Source organism: Hevea brasiliensis, chromosome 11 (assembly GCF_030052815.1).
Source record: "Hevea brasiliensis isolate MT/VB/25A 57/8 chromosome 11, ASM3005281v1, whole genome shotgun sequence".
Taxonomy (NCBI): domain Eukaryota; kingdom Viridiplantae; phylum Streptophyta; class Magnoliopsida; order Malpighiales; family Euphorbiaceae; genus Hevea; species Hevea brasiliensis.
Window position 1 is genome coordinate 22,862,767 of NC_079503.1, and position 17,326 is coordinate 22,880,092.

Consider the following 17,326-nt stretch of genomic DNA (forward strand, 5'->3'; position numbering starts at 1 on the left):
AAATGACTACAATGCCCCTGTTCGGGTTGCATTCCCGATTTTTTGATAACACCGGGTTTTATCCGTTTTTTGATTTTTCACTTTTCTTTGTACTAATTAATTAATTTTTCTTTGATATTTATAATGGTATTTATACTTCAATAGGTATCTATCTAAGTTCTAAAAATATTTTTCAGGGTTCCCCGCGGTCCAGGGCTAGTCAACGGTCCACGCCGCGACTTCCCGGTGCGGTCACCCATCGTTAGGGTTCTCGGCTCACTTAATTTGGTTGCATTTCTTTGCTATTATTTTTCCTTTGTTTTTCTTGTATTTTATTTTCTTGTATTTCATTATTTTATGTCTCCTCACTCATATCGAAGTGTAGTTCTAGGCATCCTAGCTGTCTGGACAACACTGGTCACTGGAACAGTAGAATGCACTACCGAACTTAGGGGTGTTACACTGACTGTCTATCCATCTGAGGATGAAAAGCCGTGCTAAAATGGAGTTGTGTGCCTAAGGCTTCTTGCAACTTTTTCCAAAATCTCGATGAAGACCTTTGGTCTCGATCAGATATGATGGAAAGTGGGATTCCATGTAGTCTAACTATCTCACTGATATATAATTCTACTAGCTTCTCCAGTAAGTAGTCAGTCCTAACTGGCAGAAAATGTGCTGACTTCGTTAATCTATCCACTATCACCCAACTGCATCATGCTTCTTCTGGGTGAGAGGTAAACCACTAACGAAATCCATAGTGATCCGGTCCCATTTCCATTCAGGTATGCTTATAGGCTGTAGCAATCCTGATGGAACTTGATGTTCTGCTTTAACTTGCTGACATGTCAAACACTTAGTCACATAGTCAACTATATCTCTCTTTTAAATGTACCTTACTGACATACTTCTTCCTGAACTCTGTTAGGAAGTAATCCCAGGTGATTTGATCCGGTTGCACCTCACTGGTTACTGTGTCCCACCACTAATATGCATCATCCTGAAGTAGGGACACAACACCCTCTAGGTTCTGCTCGGTGGTGTAACGAAGCTGTTTCAGCACTCTGATTGTTCTATCCAACCAGTTTTCTGCTGTCATGGGATCATCCTCCTTCTTCCCAAAGAAATCCATAGCCCCATGTTTTTGTAGTTTCTCCAAATGGGACTTCTGCGATACTGGTGGAGGTTGTGGCTGTGGTTGTGGTGGTGGAATTGCCCCCATCATTTGCCGGTAAAACTCGCTCATTTGTTGAAATAATGCGAACTAAGGTTGGGCAGGTGCCTCAGCTGCTGGTGGAGCAAATTCTCCTCTGCCCCCAGATTCAGCCCTTGGTGGAGCACGACTCTCCACCTCTTCATCAACTGCTCTTTGAGAAGCAGGATCCATATCCTAATCAAAATAAGAAAACAAACAGATCTGCATCAGTGTCACCTCAACACTTACAAATGCAATGCAATGGTATTCACTCTATCTAGGCCCAGAAACGCCTAAACCAATGCTCTGATACCACTAAATGTGACACCCCTTACCTGACTATAGTGTAGTCGAGCAAGATATGCCGCTAGTGTGCTGGAGCACCAAATCATATTTTCATTACAATTTACCCTTTTTAATTCATTTATTTATAATTTTGATTAATCCAAATTTTTCGTAAATTTTATAGAAAATCCGGCAGAGTGCCGGCTGTAAATTGGAAAATAGCTCATCTAAACCTGTTTAAAAACACTTCCAATATAATTATAATTTCAATCTCAGTCAACCACCAACATATTTTCAAAAATTTCTCAAATTACTTCAATATCTCAAAATTCAATTCATTTTATATCACACTCAATTCAATGAGAAATACTCACATTTATTACTGAACATAGTTCATAGATAATTACATCAAAAGCATAATTACATGAGTTTATAATATACATTACAAAAGTTTACAAAATACAAAATACCAAAATACCAAAAGTGGCCTAATGTCCTACCAAATGCACTGCAAACGTGAGGTGACTCTGGACTCTGTGTGCAAATCTGAAAGGTCACCCAGTATGAGGTCTGCTGGACTCCCCAGCTATCTCTCTAGTACCTGCGCGTGGCAAAAGCGACACTCTAAGTAATTCTGCTTAGTGGTGACAATATAAAATAAAATAACTAAAATAAAGTAAATATGCAGAATGTATGTTTACATCTTTGGTAGACTTAATTTCTTATATTTATTGCAGTATTACTCGATTAAAATTTGGTAAGATTTATTATCATTGCCCAAGTAACCCATACTAGTCGACTGGACTGGATAAACGGGTAAACTGGCACTGAGTATAAAGTACCTCGGACCATCACACCATCGGTCACATTGTGTCTCTCGTTTTGCAACAGCACAGCTAATAAGCTGTAATAGTCAACAAGGATAAAATTCAAATATAATAACTCAATTAACATAGCCAAAGGCTATTTTATCACAGAATGGCACACAAGGCCATAAAACACTGAATGGCATGAAGCCATATGCAGTACTGCTAACAGAACCCTATTGGCATGCCAACCTATCCAAACCAATCTTGCTAGGTGTACTAGGGCATATTACACTCTTAAATTATACAATTCTTGAAATTCAAGTTTAGGTCTTACTATTCATTTCATTAGTCAACAAAAATGTTGACTTTTGCATGGACAATAGGTACATTGGTTTTAATATTCTCAACATACCATATTTTGCATTCTAAAATTGTTGGTATTGGTTGCCAATACCATTTCTAAGCTCAATGTTAATTGTTCAAAATTTTCAGATTTCAAGCTTTGTATTTACTGTTCCATTAGTCATTCTTGCAGTGGGAATTTGAAAGGTGGTCAACACAAAAGTTGTTCCTTATTGTGTCTAGTTACATTTCTTTTTTTGAATCACTCCATTTTGAGTTTTGTAGCTCAAGTTATGGCCTAAACACCATAACTGGCCGGATTGCCAACTTCCGAGATTTTCTAGACTGACCAAATCCATAGTGTTTGGGGCAGTGACTGCAGGTCACCTTTTGAACATGTTATGGTCAAAATTTGGGTTAGATTTCTTAATGAAAGTTGTAGGTATATGTCTCAGCTGATTTCTGGTAAAATTTCAGGTCAATTGGACCTTTCTACACTGAGTTATGACCAAATGAAGAAATACTGTTTATTTGGTCATTTTGCCCAGGCAGAATGCAGGTCACCCAGATTAGGGCAATCTTTAGGTCAACTTGGTTTAGTTTTATAGGCATAGTTTCTTCACCAAAGTTGTGCCATTATGTGTTTAGTTTCATGTCCAATTGGCCTTGCACCAATTGAACCTCTACAACTCCAGTTATTGCTACCCAAACCTATTGGACTCATGCCCAGTCCTGCAGGTCACTAAGGGCAGCCACACTAACCTCAAATCCCACTACACAAACCACTTCATTTCTTATTTACACATAACGAAATGGTCACTAATTGACCATTAAAACTTACTTTCACCATTACATGATCAAAGTCTCCATTTCATACACAAACCCTAACCCTAACATCTCAAATCATGCATTTAACTTGCATTTCACCATTTTACTTAAGAGACTAATGTTAAGGCAGCCATACTACCATATCTAGTTCCATGAAATCCTCAAAACCTTACCACATCCAAGGCTGCCAAAAATGTGGAATGGCATACACATAATATTTATTCCATTTCCTTAAAAATTTTGCATTCAAATCACTCCCTTAACATGAATTAGAAAAGAAAACTCAAGTTTAGTCACCTCTAATGGAGTGAAATTCAAGCTTATCAAAGCTCCTCCTTTCTTCTTCCTTTTGCTGTCTTCAGCTTGCCCAAAGTGTATAAATAATTTTTTGTGAAGACAAAGGTGAGTTTCAAGGAGGTTTAATGGGTTATCTCAGGCTTTCCTAAGCTCCCATAGAGGTTTGGGGTGAGGGAAAGGTTTCGGCCAAGAGAAAGAAGGAGACTGGAACAGCCCGATCCTTCTCTAGTTAGTATTGTCCGCTTTGGCCCATGGGCCCCACGGATTTGTCCCTTGGGAGGTTTCATTCCCAAAAGCGCTCTGACCAGGTGAGGAAGGCTCCCACATATATGGCCCAAATCTTTTCTTCCCGTTTCCAATGTGGGACACGAAGTTTCCACACCAGTGCGTAGCTGGTTGAACAAGCACGTCCCAACCCCATCCCTGGGTCGTGATAAGCCCACCAGCTTCCGCCTGGTGCGTCCTCGCACCACACACCATACTAGAGGGAGTCTAGCTCTGATACCAAATTGTAACAACCCGATCCTTCTCTAGTTAGTATTGTCCGCTTTGGCCCATGGGCCTCACGGATTTGTCCCTTGGGAGGTTTCATTCCCAAAAGCGCGCTGACCAGGTGAGGAAGGCTCCCACATATATGGCCCAAATCTTTTCTTCCCGTTTCCGATGTGGGACATGAAGTTTCCACCCCAGTGCGTAGCTGGTTGAACAAGCACATCCCAACCCTATCCCTGGGTCGTGACAGAGACCATTTGATTTTATTTCTTTCCTTTTTCTGTCCATTAAGTCCTTTTAACTAAATTAATGCCATGTGTCAACATTTGATTGGGTGGGAGAATAATAATGACATCATAATGATGTCATAATTCCCATTTCTCTCATTTTCTATCCTTTTCTTGTCAATTTAATTTCAATCAAATTTTTAATAATATTTATTCATATTTTGTGTCATAATAATTATTTGCTTAACTGGACAAGTCGGTCAAAAATCACCTCTGAAGGAGAAATGACCAAAATGCCCTTCGTTTGACTTAACAGACCAAAATTATCTGTACCGATTGATTAAATTTTCCTTGATTTTTATGAGCATTATTTGGTTTATTTATAACTCCTCACTCTAGTCTATTTATAATTTCAAATATTCTAGTTGCCCAGACCGACATTGGTTGCCGGAACAGTAGACTGTACGGACTAGCTAAAGTGAGGATGTTACATGTCTAGTTTATTTTGTGCCTTTTGGAGACTGTCCTCTACTGGTTGTATCCTATTTGTGATGGTAGTCTCCAGAGCCATTATCCTAGTGTTAATAGTCATCTCCATCCTCTCCAAATATGCAAGTATAGGGTCTGCAGGTAGTGGTGTATATGGAGGGACTCTATCTGGTGATCCTTGGAGGAGGGGGTCTAATTCCTCCTGCTATTGCTCCTATCTTTGTTCTTGTGCTTTAGAGGACTCCCCTAGTTCTGCTCTTACTGGTTGTCTCCTAGGGATGACATTCCCTTTTACATTAATTAAGAGGCATGCATCCCCAACTCTTCTATATATTCCCATGGATATGCAGATGGTTTGATCCATATTGGTGGTGCCGAAGATGGGGCATAGCTTTACATGTGCTGGCATGAATCCATAGTGCCGAGTGATCACTATAATGAGGGACCCCAATACAATGTGCCCGGTGGCCTGGTAAGACATTCTCTTTAAATGGCTGCACAAGAAATACCTAGAGTTGCATCTCCTCTCTGTCACCATACACCATAAGAAGAGCAACTCATTAGCGTTTACTACACTAAGGTTATCACCACAGCCCATTATAGTGTGGGCTACAAACCTGTGCATATACTTCAGTACAGGGCTAGTCAATCTTGATGATTTTAACCTGCTGGAGTTATTATACTTCGGTGTTTAGTGTAATGATCCTCCAAAACTCAATGTTATCATATACAAGCCTATTTTGAGGGATCTCCTAGAGTCTCTCACTATCAAATCCAAAGATAGCATTAAACTCATCCATATTCATTATTTTTTCAATACCCATAAGCCAAAACTCAATCCTGCCCCTATCACCTCTATCTGTGACCCAAAGGGTGGCTTTGAAACTACCCATGAATTCTAAGGTTGTGTTCCAATATACAGGATATTGCAATTGGGTGAATCTGTTCCACCCTGTGTTGTCTAAGAGCCTATCTACTTCTTCCTTCAATCCCAGTTGCTCCAACAATGGTGTATCCATGTATTTGATGGATACAATCTTCCTATTGCTAAGCCTGGCACAGATGTCCCTGTGCTCAGTGTTCTTAAATGGCCAGGCTATGGAAAAGTCAGGTTGTGGTTATGGTTGGGGTTGAGGTTGGCATTGTGGCTGGGGTTAAAGTTGAGGTTCAGGTTCTTATTACCTTGCATGCCTATTTCTTGTTCTTTGGGGTGGAGATTGTGAGTCATCTCTCACCCTTGAACAAGAACCTATTCTTCTTGCAGGTCTTTTTATAGTAGCCATTTGAGAAAGATGAAAAAAGGGTTAAGGTTTGAGAGAAAATCAATATTAGAAAGAGTTTTGTGAGGGATTCTTGTAGAAGAAAGGCTTTTATAGAGTTTGAATGGTTTTGTAATGTTTGCGGGCCTTTTAAAGGGATGGTTATGCCTTTTGGATTTCTATTTCACGCCTCTTCAAAATCGGTGCTATGAAGATTTACACGGGTTCGTGTATCACTACACGAGGTAGACCTATGTAATCTTTTGTCTCTTTTTTTTTTTTTTAAAGTTGGTAAGTTACATGGGTCATGTACCACCACAGGGGGTCAAACTTGCGTAACTTTTTACCTTTTTTTCCCCTTATCTATTTGCCTATTCCATTTACACGGGGTTGTGTACAAGTACTCAAGGTGCCGCATCAGGTCATGTAGATTTACACGAGGTACCCTAAGTAACTTTCTGGAGTGTTTTTGTATGTGAATTTTTGGGTCTTGTAGGTTACACGGCCCATGTACCTTTATACTAGTCAAATCCATGTAACTTTTTATTCTAGAATTTTTAAGTATTTTTAAGTGCTTTCTTTTCCTATTCTTCCAAGTTTTGATGCTAACATGTTTCTAAGTATATGAATGAGATGTACATGGAGTTTTAGCAATAAAAATACTTCATCGGTTTTGTGATTTCCTCTTTTATGTGGTTTTGACTTGGTGATTCCATTCCTTCCTTACTCTTTACTTCTACCAGTGTGTCCAAAGTGAGGATTCGGGGTTACTACAAAACTAAGAATTAAGATAAAGTAAGCAAAAATTAACTATAAGGGAAATTAAAGTCTTGGGTTGTCTTCCAAGGAGTGCTTGTCTATAGTCTTTAGCTTGACTATTCCTCCTAGCTCATGGCTATGCTGGTGGGTTGCTGGATTGTGTGGCTTCCTTTTCTATTAGTTCTCTCAAGAAGTGTGGCTTAAGCCTCTGTCCATTGACCTTGAAAGTTCCTGAGATTTCACTCCATACTTTTACCACTCCCTGTGGGAAGACTTGTGTATCCTTGAAGGGACCGAACCACTTCAACCTTAGCTTTCTTAGGAATAGCTTCAATCTAGAGTTAAAGAGCAAGACAAGATTTTCTTCTTTGATCTCTCTTCTTGTTATGTGTTTGTGCTGCTAGCTTTTGGTCCTCTCCTTGAAGATCTTTGCATTCTAATCGGCATCTTGCCTAATCTCTTCCAATTTATTAAGCTACAGAAACTTCTTCTCTCTAACAGCTTTTAGATCAAAGTTCAAGGTACGGATTGCCCAATAGGCTTCATGTTCAAGCTCAACAGGTAGGCGGCATGATTTTCCATATACTAAGTGAAAGGGGGTTATTCCAATGGGAGTTTCAAAGGCATTGTGGTAGGCCCATAGTGCATCATCTAGTTTCAGGAAACAGTCCTTCCTTGAGCAATTTACTATTTTTTCAAGGATTTTCTTCAATTCCCTATTTGAAATTTCCACTTGTCCACTTGTTTTATGGTGGTAAGGTGTTGCCACTTTGTGTGTTACTCCATATTTCCTTAATAATGTTTCAAACTAGTTATTATAGAAGTGACTTCTCCCATTACTAATGATCACCCTGGGTGTGCCATATCTTGTGAAAATGTACTTCTTGAGGAACTTGATCACTACTCTGGCATTATTTATTGGCGAGGCTATTACTTCCACCCATTTTGATATATACTCTACACCAACAAGGATGTATTTATTGCCAAATGAAGATGGGAATGGACCCATAAAGTCTATACCCTAAACATCAAAAAGTTTAACTTCAAGTATACCATGGAGTGGCCTCTCGGTCCTTCTTGAGATGTTTCTAGTCCTTTGACATTGATTGCATATTATGTAACACCCCTCACCCGACTACAGTGTAGCCGAGCAAGGCATGCTACATTCGGTGCCGGAGCACCCTATCTTAGCTTACTTTATTCCTTTAAAAATTTTGAATTCGTTTAATTTAATATCAATTATTTTTTAAATGGAGAAACTAACGGAGTTTTCCCTATTTTATAATCGTTTGACGTGTTTCACTATTCACTTATTTGAAATTTTCAATAATATTTTAAAATAAAAATCTCATCAATAATTCTCATAATCATCTCATCATTTCATATATCATCTATATCTTTCAATTCTGTCTTCAAACCCATGTAATCTCATTCATGCTCAAATTATATAATTTACAAAATAATTATATAATTTCGTAATTTACATGATATATAAATTAATTACATTTTTATAATCTATATTACAATACTATAACTAAGCATTTTATACAACCTACAAATTATGACCTATATGAGCCCTATCTACATGCATTGCTAAGGAGGTGACAACCTTGAATACTTCAGACATACGGATCGTAATTCTAAAATTTACATTTAATATTATTTGGCTTTACCTTGATGCACTGCGAAGAAACAAATCCATCGCGCTAAGCATTGCTGCTTAATGGTGCAATAATATAACAAGAAAATAATATACAATAAAAAAAAAAAGAAATGGATCAAAATTTGGATACTCCGGAATTTAATCTAATTTCATATAATATTTCTAGTATTAACTATCCTTTGTTCTAATTTATTCCTCTTCAAAAGCGCTCAATTCTTTCATAATAATTAAATTTTAATATCGTTCCAATTCATTTCAATTTTTTTTCTCTGCTAAATAACTAATCTAATTTTTTTTAAATATTCTTACTCATTTATTTAATTACTAGTATTTTCAGTTGCTAATATTCTTATGATATTAAATCTTTCTAGCATTTTATTAATCGTTTTCTTAATAATTTTGAGCTTCTTTTTATTATAATCATTCTTGTTCTTTATCTTAATATTTAATTTCCCTACTTCTTTTAATAATCAATTCAATTACATTTATACTTTTTCATGCCCAAGTAACCTATACAAATTGACCGGACTGGATAAATGGATAAATTAGCACTAGGTACCAGGTATCTCGGGCCGTCACACCATCACTCACAATGTGTCTCCCAGTGTGTAGACAGAATGGCTAATAAGCCATAAAAGTAATAAGGCATAAAGTCAAGTATAATATCATAATCAGTATAGCCATAGGCTATCATATCACAGAATGGCATGAAGCCATACGCAGTACTGCTATCAGAACCCTATTGGCATGCCAGCCTATCCAAACCAATCACACTAGGCCTACTATGGCATATTACAAAGTTATTTCTTGAATATTTATACTTAACATGTAAGGTTACTATTCATTTAGTCATTTAAGTCAAAATATTGACTTTCTCATATATAATAGTTACATGAGTTTTAGTCACATAGATTTACCACATTTTGGTTATAAAAAATGTTGGCATTAGTTGCCAATCCATACTTCTAACCAATGGAGAATAAATCAAAATTTCAGTTTTGGGGTACTAGAGATCACTGTTCCATTAGGCCATTCTACAGTAAGAATTTGGCCAAATGTTTTTTTTTATTGTGTCTAGTTATATTTCACAATTTGAATCACCCCATTTGGAATTTTCTAACTCAAGTTATGGCTATTTCACCATAACTAGTCGGATTGCCTTTACCCAGAATTTCTGGGCAATTTTTGGTTCTTCCAGATTTGGTAGTCTAATTTTGGCTAGCAATTTCATTTAGTTAAGTCCAGAATTTGAGTTTGTGTTCTACATGAAAGTTGTTCTAAATTGTCTAATCTTTCCATTGATATAAAATTCAGGTCAATTGGACTTTTCTACACTGAGTTATGACCAAATGAATGAACACTGTTCATTTGGTCATTTTGCCCAGGCAGAATTGGTGTTACCCGAATTTGGTCAATTTTTAGGACATCCTAAGTTTGTTTTCTGGGTAAAGTTTCTTCACCAAAAATGTTGCATTATGTGTCTAGTTTTATGTTCAATTGGCCTTGCATCAATTGAACCTACACCACTCAAGTTACAGCTACCCAAACTTGCTAGACTGACATCCAGCCCTGTAGGTCCTATGAGGTAGCATAACCAACCTCAAATCCAAATCCCCAATTCACTTCAGTTCCTCATCAAACACAGCCAAATGGTCACTAATTGGCTATTAGGACTTCCATGCACCAACACATGAGTAAAACTTAAATTTTGCCCCAAACCCTAACTCACCTTCTCCCCTAATTCATGCAACTCATTCAATCTTCCCTTCTGATGCATATATAAGCGTCCTTCATCATTCATAAACATATATAAACTCATCAAACACATCAAACTAGCCACATACCAAGGCTGACTGAAATTTTTATGTTGTTTCTTCATGGACATTTTCTTTGGTTTTTCAAGTAATTTCCTTATAATTCTACTACATTTCAAAGTTAGAAGAAGGAGAAAGGTAAAATTAGCACTAACCTTTTTGAAACCAAACTTGAGCTTGTTATTCTTCAAGATTTCTCCTAGAATCATAATAATCATAATCAATTATAACTTCACTTTCCCAAATTAAATATCCAATAAAAATTTAATAGCATTTCCCCTTAAATTGGACTAAACTCCTCTCATAAATCTCAAATCCACAAACCATTAATACCCAATCTGGCAGCTTGTGCATTTAAATTTATATATAATGATCTAACCGTCAGATAAATCTCAAATTTTAACCATATATTCAAGACATCCCTATAAAATATCAGTAAAAATTTTAGCATCAAAAAATCTCTATATCATGAGATATCAAAATACTCATTCAACCCTTCAAAATCTGAATTTTTGTAGAAATCAGTCTTACTCAGACAGCTCATGCAAAACAATTTATATCTCATAAACCACAAGTCTAAAATTCACCAAAATTTAACACAACATCCTCAACATCCCAAATATCATTTGTACCAAATTTAATAATTTTATAAGCATCCTAACTATTTATTTTTCTCAAATTTCAGTAGCCAAAATTCAGAATTCAACTTGCAGACAACCTGTGTTCAACAATATATTTCTCCAAATCCAACCGTTGAACAATCACCAAATTTTAACCATAACTTTTACACATAATACCTCAAACATATCCAAAAATGAACGGTATAAGTTGAGCCAAACTCACCTGGACGGAAGAGAAACACGCTGCCCCTGCTAAACCCCTTTTTCTGCTACTGTTCACCTCCTTCTCCATTCCTCTCTTTTTAATTCTTGTATCTTAGACCAAAACCCTTTTTTTCCCCTTGTTAGTGTTCTTTATTGCTAGAGAAACTCAGAAAAAAAAAAATCAGCACCAACTTCCTCTTCCCTTCTCTTCTTCTCCTTCTTCCTTTCTTTCTTTCTTTTCCTTTCTTTTTCCTCCTCTCCTCTTTCCCGATTCTGTTGTCCTCTTCTTCTCTTTTATATATTTATTTTTTTATAGAAATTGCTGGAGAAAACAGCTCATGTGGATGTGTAGCTGCAGTCCACTTTTTATCCCTTAAGCAATTTTGTTAAGTTGTGATTGGTGGAGAGCTCCCTAATGACATCATGTGATGTCATAATTCCACTTTTCTTTCATTTTCTTTTCTTTTCTTTACTACTCATTTTTAATTTAATTTTTAGCAATATTTATTCACATTTTATTTCATAATAATTGTTTACTTAACTGGACAAGTAGGCCAAAAATCATCTCTGAAGATGAAATGACCAAAATGCCCTCCGTTTGGCTTATTGAGCCAAAATCGTCTGTACCGATCTAAAAATTTTTCTAAGCATTTTCATGGCATTCTAATTCCATAGAAACCTTAATGACTCTTCTCTGGAGTCCCAAAAATTATTTTATGAATTTTCCCCTGGGTTTAGGTCTTTTAGTTGCGAGGACTGCAACTTCCCACTGGGTTACCCATCGCTAGGGCACCAGCTTATTTAATTTTATTGTATTTTATTTCTAAAATTTTTTCTACATTTTCTTGTTAATATTTGAGTTAATTATGGCTCCTCACTTTAGTCTAAATATTTTTCCAGGCGTTCTAACTATTTGGACTGACACCGGTCACCGGAATAGTAGAATGTACAAAATGGCTACAATGAGGGTGTTAAATATTAGTACAAAGTTTCTTATATCTTTAAACAAGTTGGGCTAGTAGAATTATACTTGTAGTATCTTGGCTACTATCTTAATTGTATTGAATTGTCCTCTATAGGGTGATGAACGGCAGTGCTGTAGCACACTTTCTATTTCCTCCTTTGGTATGCATCTTCTGATCAGCCTGTCACAGCATCTCTTGTATAGTAGAGGTTTTTCCTAGGTATAGTCCCTTATGTCATGTAAAAACTGCTTCTTCTTTTAGTAGGACATGTTGGGTGGTAAAATTCTGCACACAAGATAGTTAACAATGTCAGCATACCATGGGGCTTGAGAGATTGCTAGTAAGTGTTTATCCAAAAAGGAGTCATCAATTAACAAATCTTTAAAGTAGTCCCTTTTGTTTTCCTGCTTGAGTCTAGAGAGGTGGTCAACTACCACATTCTCAATCCCCTTTTTGTCTTTGATTTCAAGATTAAATTCCTACAGAAGTAGGATCCACCTGATCAACCTTAGTTTTGCTTCCTTTTTGTTCAAGAGGTACTAGATAGCAACATGGTTCGGGTATACAATGACTTTTGATCCAACCAAATAGGACTAGAACTTGTCCATTGCAAACACTATTGCTAGGAGTTCTTTCTCCATGGTTGCATAATTGACCTATGTGTCGCCAAGTGTCTTGCTGACATAGTAGATGGCTTGAACTTTTCTGTCCTTTCTCTGTCCAAGTACCACTCCTACTGCGTAGACTCAAATGGCAGCTCCCAATCTAGTGGTTGCATAATTGGTGTAGATATTAGAACCTCTTTTATCCTTTTAAATGAATCAAGGTAACTTTCATCAAAGTCAAAAGGAACATCTTGATTTAGCAAGTTAGTTAATGGCTTAGGTATTTTTGAGAAATCTTTTATGAATCTTCTATAAAAGTCCACATGTCCCAAAAGCTTCACACTCCTTTGACTGGCATTTTCTCAATTATTTCAATTTTCGCCTTGTCCACTTCAATTCCTCTTTCTGATATAAGGTGACTAAAAACTATACCTTCCCTTACCATGAAATGGCATTTTTTCCAACTTAGGACCAGGTTTGACTCCACATCTTTATAGCACTTTGGATAGGTTAGCTAAACACTCATCAAAAGTTGTTCCATAAATAGAGAAATCATCCATAAAAACTTCCATTGTAATTTCAATAAAATCAGAAAAAATAGCCATCATGCATCATTGAAAAGTAGCTAGGGCAATGCAAAGACCAAAGGGTATTCTCCTATATGCAAAAGTGCCATAGGGCCATGTAAATGTGTTCTTTTCTTGGTCTTCTGGGTGAATAGGGATTTGAAAAAATCCTAAATACCCATCTAGGTAGTAGAAATAAGAATGTTTGGCTAGCTTTCCCAATATTTGGTCTATAAATGGAAGGGAAATTGGTCTTTTCTAGTGGCACTATTTAGTTTTCTATAGTCAATTCATATATGCCAACCAGTGACCATTCGAGTGGGAATTAGCTCATTATTTTTATTTGGAGTTGTGCAGCTCTCTATGTAAATAAAACTTCAGAAATAGAAAGAGAAACTCTAAGATTAGTGATAAATTATAAACCTTTAAACAAAGCTCTTAAGTGGATTAGGTGCCCTATTCCAAATAAGAAAGACCTTTTATAAAAACTATATTCTGCACTTATATTTTCAAAATTTGATATGAGATCAGGATTTTGGCAAATACAAATTGATCAAAAAGACAGATACAAAACTACTTTCACTGTACCATTTAGACAATTTGAATGGACAGTCATGCCGTTTGATTTGAAAAATGCTCCATCAGAATTTCAAAGGATTATGAATGAAATCTTCAATCCATATTCAAAATTCTGCATTGTTTATATAGATGATATTCTCATTTTTTTCCAATTCTATTGAGCAACACTTCAAACACCTCAAAACCTTTTTCCATATTGCCAAAATAAATGGATTAGTTGTTTCCAAATTACAGATTTCTCTATTCCAAACCAGAATTAGGTTACTAGGTCATTACATTACTCAATGAACTATAACAACCATTGAGAGATCTTTAGAATTTGTAAATAAATTTTCTGATAAAATCTTAGACAAAACTCAATTGCAGAGATTCTTAGGAAGCCTCAACTATTTATTAGATTTTTGCCCAAATATTAACCGTCTAGTGAAACCTTTACATGATAGATTAAAGAAAAACTCCACTTATTGGACAAAACACCACACTCAAGTTGTTCACCAAATTAAAAGCTAGGTCCAAAACATTCCTTGTTTACACCCAGTAGATCCTTTAGTTCCTAAGGTAATCGAAATAGATGCCTCAGAGTTAGGATATTGTGGTATTTTAAAACAACTTCAAAATGGGAGGGAATGCATTGTACAGTTCCATTCTGCATACTAGAATGATTGTCAAAAGAATTATTCAGCTATTAAAAAGGAAATTCTTTCTATTGTCATGTGCATTACAAAATTTTAAAGTTATTTTCTCAATCAAAAGTTTTTACTTCGCATTGATTGTAAATTAGCCAAAGAAGTTTTATAAAAAGATGTTCAAAACATTATTTCAAAACAAGTTTTTGCAAGATAGCAAGCAATCCTTAATATTTTTGATTTTGATATTGAATTTATTAAGGGAGATACAAATTCTGTTCCAAACTTTCTAACCAGAGAGTTTCTCTAAACAAAACTCGATGGTCCCAAAAAAATAAAAGAAAAGCAATCCAAAACCTAGAAAAATCAAACCCTCCAAAACCAACTTCTTCTAGCCAACCTATCAAATCATGGATTGATATGGTATCAGAAGAAGAAAAAAACCCTTACAAATCAGTCACCTGAAAAACAGCTACAAATTTAGAAATGGATAGCATCTTTATCCAAATCCTCAGAACCACTTCTAGCATTATAAAACATCTCACTGTTTCATACTCTACAAACCCAATAAGGTATGATCTCTAAACCTATTTCCAAAACTCTGGAGAAAAGAGAAAGTTCTTCCTAAAAAACCCTTTCTCAAAATAGTTTGCCAAACAATTCCCAAATTGTTTTGTCTTAAACAAAAGTTTCAAAAAAGGTTTTTGAGTTTTCTAAAACCATATTTTCAAAGCATTCTAACTAGGGGTGGCCACAGTTCAAGAACCGCCAGTTACGGTTCCTGACCTGCCTGTTCAGGTTCAATAAAATCATGAACCTGAACCAAACCATCATGGGACGGTTTGGAAGATGGTTCCTAAACTGCCGATTCCAATTCAAGCCTTAGTTTAAAATGAGTTAAAGGGCAGTTCAAAAAAGGACAGTTCAAGACGGTTTTGAGGACGATTTGGAAGCAGTTTAGAGGCGATTTAAGGATGATTTAGACAAAAAAAAATTAGAGAAAAATTTTAGTGATTTAAAATTTAAGTTATATTTGTAAAAATATTTTAATTTTTTTAAAAAATCTTTTAATAAAAATAAAATAAGAAAAAAGAGAATGAAAATAATTTATCTTTAAGAAAAATTTAATAAGCAAAGATTTGAACTTGATTAAAAAACTAGAGATGAAATTATTATTTTTTTAATTAGAAAAAGGGCATAAACTTAATTTTGCCTATGTATCCTTTTAAGATTTAGAGAAATCAAAATTTTCAGTTCTATTGCTTGCCCTTTTTTAAAAAATTATATGATATTTCATAATTAAAAATGTATAAACAAGGAAAAAAAAATTAGAATAGAGGGTATTGGAAATTTTATTGAGGATATAAAATAATAACAGAGTAATTGAGATAGTATTGAAAATTTCAGTAAGCATATAAAATAATAAAGTAGAGAAATTGATAAAGTACTGAAAATTAAAAGGAATAGAAAATAATTATTTAGAGAATTTGAGAGAAATTAAAAGAGTATTAAGAGTTAAAGAGAATGTAGAGAATAACTGTGTAAAGAATTAATGATATATATAAATGAATTAGGAGTGGGGTGAAATATTTATTGAATTCTTTTGTATATAAATCACCGGTTTGGTCCAGTTCGAAACCATTGGTTCAATCTAGTTCGCAACCGCTGGTTCATGGTTCCTGAAAAATGTAAACTTGAATCAAATCGCAAAAGACCGGTTTTGGTCCAGTTTGAAGCCGATTTTTATTTTAAACAGTTTCGATTCTATTTTGACTGAATTGGTTCTAGTTCGATTTTGATTCCAAATCGGACAGTGGCCACCCCTAATTCTGACTATAGAGGATTAATTTTATGAAAAATATCCCTCTGTAGCAATTTTAAAAATTTTTCCCTCAAGGTTGGTTTCTAAATCATGGGATTTATCAAAACTCCAACCTTACTATATGGCAATCCTTGAAGTAACCGAGTCAGCCAAATTCAAACACTTCTTCCTAGATAAAACCCATGCTGACCTAGCCTACTCAACATGCCATATACAAAAAATCCTTCACCTTACTAAATGGGGACAAAACCTTGCAAAATCCAAAATCTTTCTCGTTAGTTTCAAAACCAAATTAAACCACTTCTCATCCTTCAACTATTAGGATTACCAGCAAGCTTGGTTTAATATCTTTCTTTTACAAAACCATAAAAACAGTCATTCTTGGTTAATCTATTTTAAGATTAACATTGATGGTACAAAAATCCCCTCTTAGTTTGTCCAATGGTGGAATTATTTTGGGGCTATTCCAAACTTGCTTACCCTAGAAATCCAATAAAGTTACACCTAGTTCAAATAACATTTCAAACCCTTAGAAAAAGAAAAAAGGTTTTTCACCCCTTTTCCTTTTCTCTACAAAATTTTTCCTACCTTAGGTCCTTATTTGGTTCCTCAAATATCAACAATAGGATGGCATTAATGTCCTTGCCAGAAGATTCAAGGTAAAATGGAGGGACTCTTTCAATGTCCCAGACAAAATCCTAAAACTAGTTGTTCAAGACTGGCTCAAATCCCAAAACCTTCTGCCAGGCCCTTCAAACTCTAATTTCCTGGCCCAAAAATCACATGTTTTAACCCAGCTTGTAGTAGTAGCAAAAGCCAAATATGAATACTTTGCAATCATGAAGCAACTCTTGCAAAGTAGGTCTGATACATCTGTAGTGGATTTAGATTCAGAACCCATCAT